Below are 10,173 nucleotides of genomic sequence, written 5' to 3' on the forward strand. Positions count from 1 at the left end.
GGTCGATGACCTCTGACCTGACGGGGCCACTCCTGTGGACCAGGGCGAGTCTCAGAGGCCTGGCTGAAAAAGTGGCTGGGTCAACAGTCACTTTTTTCCTTTCTTTCTTTTCTTTTCTTCTTCTTCTTTTTTTTTTTTTTTTTTTTTTTTGGTCCTGGGGATTGAAACAGAGGAGATTTACCACTGAGCTACATCCCCAGCCCCTTAAAAAAAGTTTGTTTTTTTTTTAAATTTTGAGTCAGAGTCTCACTAGGTTGCTGGGGCTGGCCTCAAACTTTGATCCTCCTGCCTCAGTCTCCCCTGTCACTGGGATTACAGGCGAGCACCTCCATGCCCAGTTCCCCTTGGTCAACAGTTTTATGAAGAGCGTCTGCCACGAGGGAAGCGGGCCTCAGGGCCCTGGTCCAGCGTAGAAAGAAGGGAGCGTGTCAGAGCTGGGGAGCTGCTTTCAGAGGGTCAGGGACCCCTCACTCTGGGGGTCCCAGAGGCAGCTGGTCTTCCAGAGTGGAGACTTTCATTTGCCCAGTACTGGCTGCCCTGGACCCACAGGCAGGGTACCCGCCAAGAGCCAAGATGACACTGCTCTGTCCTTTCCTCTCTGCTTCCCACCCCAGCCTGGGTCCTACCCCACAGAGGCCTCAAACCAATACAGCTCCAGGCGGAAGCTGGGGACTCAGCCTCACACCCGCCCGTAGGCTTTGAACACGGTCACATCATCCACCCAGACTGGAAGGACAAACCTGGCTACAGAAAAACATGGACTTTGTTCTTCCTCCGAAGCCGGGGGTTATTTCAAAGGGAATCAAAAGCAACTCCATAACGAGAATCAGCATGTGAAGCAAGAAGCTGCGGCCATGGACACTGGGCCTGGACACCGTGGTCTGGACACACTGGAAGTAGGTTTGTGGCCATCTCTCAGTGGCTCAGGCTTCTTCAGCAACAACCAGCCCAACTTAGGAGACCAGGCTTTATGAAGTCCAACGACCATCCTGCCAGGGTAGCTCTAAAGAGCATCTCTGGATCTTCCCACCATGTGGAGGGTACAGAAAGCCACGCTTCCACTGTGAGATGATTGAAGGCAGAACCGTGTGCGCAGGAAAGCAAATTCTCCGGCGGGTCATCTTCCCACATTTCCGCCTGCTGTCCCGGGCGTGCATCTTTGCCTGGAGTTGTGATAATACCACGGTGGCCACGTTTAAATTAAATTATTTAATTTAAATTTTAAAAGACACAATCAATTCCCCAGTTTCAGTGGCCACATTTTAATGACTCAGCAGCCACAAGCCACAGGTGGACACCATGCTGGGTGGAACAAATTGGGAGCAGGTGTCAGAGCAGAGGATGCCTCTGGTGGCTGCAGGGTGGCCTGGGGACCTGCCAGTTCTGTCCACTCCCAGGGACGTGCCTGGGCGAAGTTACAGGGCAAAAGGGTAACAAGGCATGTGCTTCTTGGGCCAGGGTGGGAGGTTCCCAGCCCTGGGCTCCTGAATCCTCTACTCCACCAGCCACTTGGCCCACATCCTGGCCTCCGACGCCCACTGGTGACATTGTTAAAATAAATCTTCCCCCTAACTCGTTCCTGGGGAGAAATATAGAATTCTCTGGTGGTTCAGCTCTACCAAATCACTGGGCCATGCCAGCTTACTCCTCATGAGGTGGGGTCAGCTCTGCTCTGCTTGGCACCTGCCCCAGGTTTACTCCTGCGTCGTGTCCACTGGTGTGGGCAGCACAGCTCAGCTGCCATGGCTCGGGCCCCTCTGCCTCTCTCCTTCCCTCCCCCACCTGGTGTCTATCACCTAAGCTCCTAGTTGTGACCCCGGGTCCCACAACAGCAGAAGTGAAAGCTGCCTGGCATCGTAAAGCTGAGGACAGGGCTGGCCCTGTCACTTCTGCCACATTCTATTGGTTGAAGCAAGTCCCCCAATAGGCCCAGATTCATGGGGAGTGGGGTGACGCCACCTGTCCTCAGGGTCACATGTGCGTCTGCAGCAGTGGGAGGAGCTGTCGGTGGCTGGACCTTCGTACAAACTTCTAGCACATAAAAGCCTTCGGTTCTCCAGTTTAAGACACAAAGGCAGAAAAGTGGAAAGCCCAAGACTCTGGGCTTGGACATCCTCAGAAGCAGGCGGAGCGTTGTCTGAGGAACGTCTTCGTATGCATCTTTGTGGACTGAATGTCTGCAAACCCACCCCCCAACTCATGCATTAGAATTCAACTTTCCCACCCACGTCATGACGTTAGGAGGCGAGGACGTGGGAGGTGATCAGGTGCTGAGAGGCAGAGAGAAGGTCCAAGGGAAACAACCTGAAATATACAACAGTGGGTGACCGTATAAATCATGGCATGTCTTCACGACAGACCAACACCACGCAGTCGGTCATTACACGCTATGTTGTAAAATCCTAATCATCAGGGAAAATATTTCCAGTCCTTTGAGTAAGAAAGAGAACTATTATGTATAATTTGAATCTATCAAAATCAATGTTCTATCTGGTTCAGCATCAAGAAAACAAACCTAAGAGTCGTTGGCATAAAAGAGAACATGGAGACACAGGCTAAAGGCATCAAGAATATTTTCAATGAGATAGTAAAAAAATTCCCCATATCAGGGATGAGGTAGACATCAATATACAGGAGCATACGGGACCCAAAATAAACAAGATCAGAAGAGAAATTCTCCAAGGTATCTCTTACTCAAAATGCCTGGGGGCCACCACGTCTCGGGGAGGCTTCCCACCCCACCCCGCAGCTCAGGGTGATGCATCTCCAATGACAGCTTGCAGGAAGCCGCAGCCTGGGCACAGTGGTGCCAGCGCCCCTCCTCGTGCGCCCGCCTGTGGCCGCCATGAGGGCCGAGGGCCACGGCGGCCTGGAGCGGTTCTGCAGCCCGGGTAAGGGCCAGGGGCTGCAGGCCCTGCAGCCCTTCCAGGTGCACTTGCTCCTCTCCTGCCCGGCCTACGCCTACGTGCTCATGGTCAAGAGCGGGTCAAACCACTGCAATACTGCTTCGCCAGGAGAAGGATTGTCGAAATGTAGAAGATGTGAGCCGGCATTTTACTGCAGTGTGGAGTGTCAGAAAGACGATTGGCCCATGCACAAGCTGGAGTGTTCTGGGGTTGTTTTGGGGAAAAACTGGAATCCTTCGGAGACTGTGAGGCTACGAGCAAGGATTCTGACCAAGCAGAAAATCCACCCCGAGAGAACACCTTCAGAGAAATTGCTGGCTGTGAAGGAGTTTGAATCACATCTCGATAAGTTGGACAATGAGAAGAAGGATTTGATTCCGAGCGACATTGCTGCCCTCCATCACTCCTACTGCAAGCAGCTCGAAATCCCTGACCGCCGCAGCCTCGGAGTGCTCTCTGCACAGGTTAGCTGTAACGGCTTTACAGTGGGAGATGAAGAGCTTTCTCATTTGGGATCTGCGATATTTCCTGACGTTGCATCGCTGAATCATAGTTGTTGCCCCAATGTCATTGTGACCTACAAGGGGACCCTGGAGGAAGTAAGAGCTGTACAGGAAGTCAGTCCTGGAGAAGAGGTATTTACCAGCTATATTGACCTCCTGTATCCAACAGAAGACAGGAATGACCGGCTAAGGGATTCTTACTTTTTTTTACCTGTGAATGCTGGGGGTGCACCACGAAAGACAAGGATACAGCCAAGGTGGAAATCCACAAACTCAGCGACCCCCGCAAAGGCAGAAGCCATCCGTGACAAGATCAGATATGCGCATAATGTCATTGAGGAATTCCGGAGGGCCAAACACTACCAATCCCCTAGTGAGCAGCCGGAGATCTGCAAGGTCAGTCAGGAGAAGATGAGCTCCGTGTTTGAGGACAGTAACGTATATATGTTGCACGTGATGTACAGGCCACGGGGGTCTGCTTGTACATGCAGAACTGGGAAGGAGCCCTGAGATCGGTCAGAAAATCGTCAAGCCCTACAGTAAGCGCTATCCTTTGTACTCCCTCAATGTGGCCTCCATGAGGTTGAAGCTGGGAAGACTGTACATGGGCCTGGAAAACAAAGCAGCGGGAAAGAATTTCCTGAAGAAGGCCATTGCAATCATGGAAGTTGCAATCATGGCAAAGATCATCCATATATTTCTGAGATAAAACAGGAAATTGAAAGCCCCTGAAATCGGGCATCATTTCAGTTTTCATTCAGAAACCTTAAAGGATTTGAATATTTCAAATCTTAGGCACCACTGCAGCACTGAAAACACTTCTTGCAATTAAACTTTACACACACCAACTTTGATGGTGTTCTTCTTTCACCAAAATATTAATTCAGAATGCTTTCATTTTCCTAAGAGTAATGGAGTGGTTCCATATAATATACTTTGGATACATTGAGTTTTTAAAATTGCATTTATTTTTCCCCTCATGCCTATTGTAATGTTCTGAACAAACTTGACTGATGTAAGAGGATAAAGAGGGTATTTTTAAAAAATGCCTTATATAGAAAATAAGGAAAGAATATTAAAAGCTGCAAGAGAAAAATGTCAGGTCACATTTAAAGGCAAACCAATAAGGTTCACCTCTGACTTCTCAACTTAGACCCTAAAATCAAGGAGAGCCTAGAATGAAATATTCCAAGTTCTAAAAGAAAACAACTTCCAGCCAAGATTTCTATATCCAGCATAGCACTCTTTCAAAATCAATGGGGGAAATAAGAACTTTTCATGATGAGAATAAGCTAAAAGAAATTATGGCTATCAAATCAGCAGTGCAAAGAATACTCAATGTTGCACATAGAGGAACTTAAAAACAATCCTCAAACCCCCGAGTAAATGAAGTTCACTAGAATGAACTGAATGGAAAATAAGACAGAATTAAATAGAGCCTGCAATCAAAATGGCAGGAAACCACAAACATGTATCTATAATAACACTGAAATAAGTGGTCTCAATTCCTCAGTTAAAAGACATAGATTAGTTGAATGAATAAAAAAACAAGCTCCAACTAAATGTTGTTTGTAAGAGATTCATTTCATAGACAGACACCCACAGATAAAAGAATGGAAAAAATATTCCATGCAAATGGAGTCCAAAAAACAAGCAGGATTGATTATTCTCATATCTGACAAAACAGACATCAAGCAAAAATTAGATAGAAGAGGTAAATACACTATATCCGGGTAAAGGAAATAATCAGGAAGATATAAGAATAGTACATATATATGCTCCAAATGTCAGTTCACCTAATTGCATAAAAAATGTTTCTTGATATAAAATCTCAGATTACTGGGTGATTTCAGCCTAATCACCAAAAGAGGTCATCCGAACATAAAATCAGTAAAGATATTATCAACTTAAATAAGACTAAAAATCAAATGGACCTAGTAAACACTATAGAATATTTCACCCCAAAGCAGCTGAATTTACCTACTACTCAGCAGCTCATGGGAACTTTTCCATAAGAGACCATATTCTAGGTCATAGTGTCAGTCTTAGCAAACACAAAAACACTTGATATAATCCTAGTGGAATGAAACTAGAAATTAATAGCAAGAAAAACAATAGAAACATGATAAACACATGGAGATTGAACAATATTCTTCTAAGTGCACAGTGAATCATAGCAGAAATGAGAAAATAAATCAAGAAATTCTTAGAAACAAGACCAGAGATACAACATATCAAAATCTCTGGGACATATAAAAGCAGTTCTATGGGGAAACTTTATAGCATGCAGAGCCTACATGGAAAAAGTAGAGAGATGCAAAATAAATAAGCTAATGCTCTACCACAAGGCCTTAGAAAAGGAAGAACAAACTAAGTCCAAAACCATTAGAAAACAGGAAATAAGGCGCTGGGGAGATAGCTCAGTCGGTAGAGTGCTTGCTTTGTAAGCACAAGGCCCTGGGTTCAATCCCCAGCACCACAAAAAAAAAAAAAAAAAAAAGAAAGAAAGAAAGAAAAGAAAACAGGAAATAATATAGATCAGAGTCAAAATTGTTGAGAATAAAAATTGAGAATAAGAAACAATACATAGAATCAATGCAACAAAGGATTGGTTCTTTGAAAAGATAAATTGATAAAACATTAGCCAGACTAACCAAAAGAGAGAGAAGACTCAAATCAACAAAATTATACATGAAAAAGGAGATATCACCACAGATACTTCTAAAATCAGGAGGATCATTAGAAACTACTTTGAAAATTCATACTCCAATAAACTGGAAAATGTAGAAGATATTGACAAATTTCTAGATACATATGCCCTGTCCAGATTGGACCAGGAAGATAAAGAAAACCTAAACAGAACAACATCAAGTAATGAGACAAACAGCAATTAAAAGCTTTCCAACTAAGAAAAGCCAGGACCAGAGGGAGTCTCAGCTGAGTTCTACCAGACCATTAAAGATGAATGAGCCCCAGGCTTTCTCAAATTATTCCATGAAATTGAAAATGAGGGAACACTCCCAAGTACATGCTATGAAGCCAGTATAACCCTGATACCAAAACCAGAAAAGACACTTAAAGGAAAGAAAGCTACAGGCCAATATCCCTGATGAACATGGATATAAAAATCATCAATGAAATATTAGCAAAATGCACTCGAAAACATGTCAGAAGATAATACACCATGACCGAGTGGGCTTCATCCCAAGGATTCAAGTGTGGTCCAACATACACAAATCAATAAACATAATTCACCATTTAAATAGAATTAAGAACAAGAATCATATGATCATCTCAATAGATGCAGAAAAGACCTTTGATCAAATCCAGCACCCATTTAGGTTAAAAATGCTGGAGAAACTAGGGATAGAGAGAACTTATCTCAACATTGTGAAGGCTATTTATGATAAACCCCAAACCAACATCACACAGAAAGCATTTCCACTAAAACCAGGAGCAAGAAGGATGTCTACTCCTGTCACTTTTACTCAATATAGTCCTCAAAACTGTAGCCAGAGCAATCAGACACGAGAAGGAGATTAATGGGATACAAATGGGAAAAGATGAAGTCAAACTGTCCCTGTTTGCTGATGACACAATCCTAAATCTAGAAGTCCCCAAGACTCCATCTAGAGGTGATAAATGAATTCAGCAAAGTAGGATACAAGATTGACACACAAAAATCAGTCGCTTCCCTATACACCAACAGTGGGTCTTCTGAGAAAGAAATTAGGAAACCATCCCACTCAAAAAAAACTCAAAAAAATGTGGAATTACTCTAACCAAGGAGGTGAAAGATCTCCACCATGAAAATTTGAGAACACCGAAGAAAGAAATTGAAGATCTTGAAAGAAGGTGGAAAGACCTCCCGTGCTCTTGGATGGGCAGAATTAATATTGTCAAAATGGCCATACTACCAAAAGCAATATACAGATTCAGTGCAGTCCCCATCAAAACACCAGTGAGGTTCTTCACAGAGCCAGGAAAATAAAAACAGCCCTTAAATTCATTTGGAAGAATAAGAGACCCAGAATAGCCAAAGGAAAGCAGGAGGTATCATAACACCTGATCTTGAATTACGCAACCAAGTGTAACAAAAACTGCATGAAGAGCAATGGACTAGAACAGAAGACCTAGAGATAAACCCACATACTCACACCCACTGATACCCGACAAAGTTCTCAAAAATATACGTTGGAGAAAACATAGCCTTTTTTAAAACAATGGTGCTGGGAAAACTGGATATTCATATGTAGAAAAATGAAACTAGATTTCTCTCTCTCTCTACATAAAAGTCAAACCCAAATCAATCAGCTTTAGGAATTATAACAGAAATGTTGTAACTTCTAGAGGAAAACAGGGTCAGTACTCCATCATACAGATGCAGGAGCTTCCTTACTAAGACCCCGGAAGCTCAAGAAATAAACAAGAATCCATAAATGTGTGCCATCGAATTAAAAAGCTTCTGCCAGCAAAGGAAACAATGAAGAGATAAAGGAGAACCTGCGGAATGGGAGAAAATCTTTGCGAGCTACTATTAATCCCCTCTGACAGGGGATTAATCTCCAGAATACATAAAGAACTCAGAAAACTTACCACCAAAGAAACAAATAACCCAATTAATAAATGGGCAAAAGGACTAAACAGACAATTTCAAAAGAAACACAAGTGGCCAACAAATACAGGAAAAAATGCTCAGGGTCCCTAGCAATCAGGGAAATGCAGGTCAAAGCCACACTCAGATCTCCAGTCTGAAGGGCAATCAGCAAGAGCGCAGGATGTGGGCGCTGGCCTGCGTGTGGGGAGAGCCACACTGACACGCGGCTGGTGGCTGCCATCAGCACAACCGCCATGGAAGGCAGGATGCGGATCCCGCACACACTAGGAATACCACCCAGCACTCCCAACCTTGGTGTTTGTCCCAAAGAACCGAAATCCACAGACTCCAGGGACGCGGGCTCGCCAGTGCGTCTGACAGCACCATTCACCACGGCGAGCACGGCCCAGGCACCCGTGGTGGACGAGAGGGTCGGGGACACGTGGACACACAGAGGAGTTCTTCCCACTGTAAGGAAGAATGAAATCACAGCGTTTTCCAGTAAATGGGTGGAAACAGACAGTCATGCTAAGGGAAGTCGGTCAGACTCAGAAAGTCAAGGTTCAAATGCTTTCCCCCACATGTGGGGCTGGAGCCCGTAAAATAGAGAAGGTGTGGAAAGGGGGTCAGAGACGACAGAGATGCGGGGAGACCAGCAAGCAGAGCAGAGGGAGGGAGGAGGGAAGGGAAGGGAGGAGACGGGGAAGGAGCAAACTCAGGCCTTACGCAGATGAGAATATACCAGGCGGTTCACCCCTATGTGTACGTAGAAAGCACCAATCAAAAATTAGTGGCGCATGCCAGTCATCCCAGCGGCTCCGGAGGCTGAGGCAGGAGGATCGCCAGTCCAAAGCCAGCCTCAGCAACAGCGAGGCGCTAAGCAACTCAGTGAGACCCTGTCTCTAAATAAAATACAAAATAGGGCTGGGGAGGTGGCTCAGTGGTCCAGTGCTCCCGAGTTCAATCCCAGGTACCCCCCCAAATAAATAAATAAGTGAAAAAAAGATCAGAATAAGGAGAGGAGAGGAGGGGAAGGGGTGAACGGGCACTGAAGTCAAACTCCACACGTGTGTGATTTTGCCACGATGAACCCGACTATTATGGGTGACGGTAGAGCTCTAACAAAATAAAATCTAAAAGATCTGTGTTCTTAGAATCTAGTACACAAGTGCCTCCGTTTTAACAAGTACTGATTCAAAAGGAGTGACCCCCAAGAGACCACGCCAGCATTTCCCAGCGAAGCACCGAAGAAGACCCAGCCCTGCCCGCACCCCCGAGCAGGAGGGCGTTGTCTCCTCAGGGGGAGCGGAAGCCGGTTTGGAGACACGAAAGGAAAATCTGCTTTTACTGAAAAGGAAAAAATACTCTTACTCATCCTGTGTTGGCACCGAGGGAAAGAAACGTGAAGCCAAGCCGCTGCCGTGGCCCGCCTCCCGCCAAGGCTCAGTCCGTTTTTCCAAAACCGAGGGATGCCCACCAACAATTAAAATGTGCTCACCTCCGGAAAATAATGACGGCCATCTTTTCACTCCCCTAGAATTTCCACGTACGCCTCTGTAAGGAGAGAAGAAGCAATAGCGTCCCCACCCGCCACGTTTTAACAGGGTGAAATAATAAAGCTGGAAACGTGGGTCTGAACGATGCGTGGACTCCTTTACCTCGAACCAGCGTTGCCTTCGGAGCGGTGACCTTGGAGAGCCCCCCGCTTAGTCTGGCAGTGGCGCTGCTGTTAATGTCCTCCCTCGAGCCCCTTGCAAGGCGGCCTGCAGGTCACACAGGACATGGGGCTCAGCCCGTGCTCCCCGCTTTGGCGATGACATCGCTAGCCAGATGCCTGGCCGTCCTGCTGACCGCCCTGGGCTCTGAGTCAGCCGAGGCTCTTTACAAGACCCCGTCCACCTTCCGAAAGGGCGAACTGCGGATTTTCACAAGAACACAGAGTGGGCTTTGCGTGTTGTTCCAGTAAACAGTAGGCGCCAAACACTGGAATCTCCTCGTTCTCTTACCCTGGCCCTGGCCCGGAAAGGGATCCACAAAGCCTCTGGCCTCCTTCTCCAGAGGCGGCAGGCGGGTGCCGAGTCTCCACTGCAAAGCCGAGTCCCCGTCCCCAGGCCAGTCATTCTGGGGACCCTTCGCGTTCCCTTCAAAATCTCCAGCACCTGCCGAG

The 10,173-nt window shown here is 46.2% G+C and overlaps 1 pseudogene across 1 annotated transcript; it reads left to right on the forward strand.

Moving 5' to 3' along the window:
• The first annotated feature begins 2,845 nt into the window (after positions 1-2,845).
• Positions 2,846-4,214, forward strand: LOC306667228 (N-lysine methyltransferase SMYD2-like; annotated as a pseudogene). Its single transcript has one exon. The product of its transcript is annotated as an N-lysine methyltransferase SMYD2-like (transcript).
• The last annotated feature ends 5,959 nt before the right edge of the window (positions 4,215-10,173 follow it).

The sequence above is a fragment of the Sciurus vulgaris genome (genome assembly GCF_902686455.1).
Source record: "Sciurus vulgaris genome assembly, chromosome: 8".
NCBI lineage: Eukaryota > Metazoa > Chordata > Mammalia > Rodentia > Sciuridae > Sciurus > Sciurus vulgaris.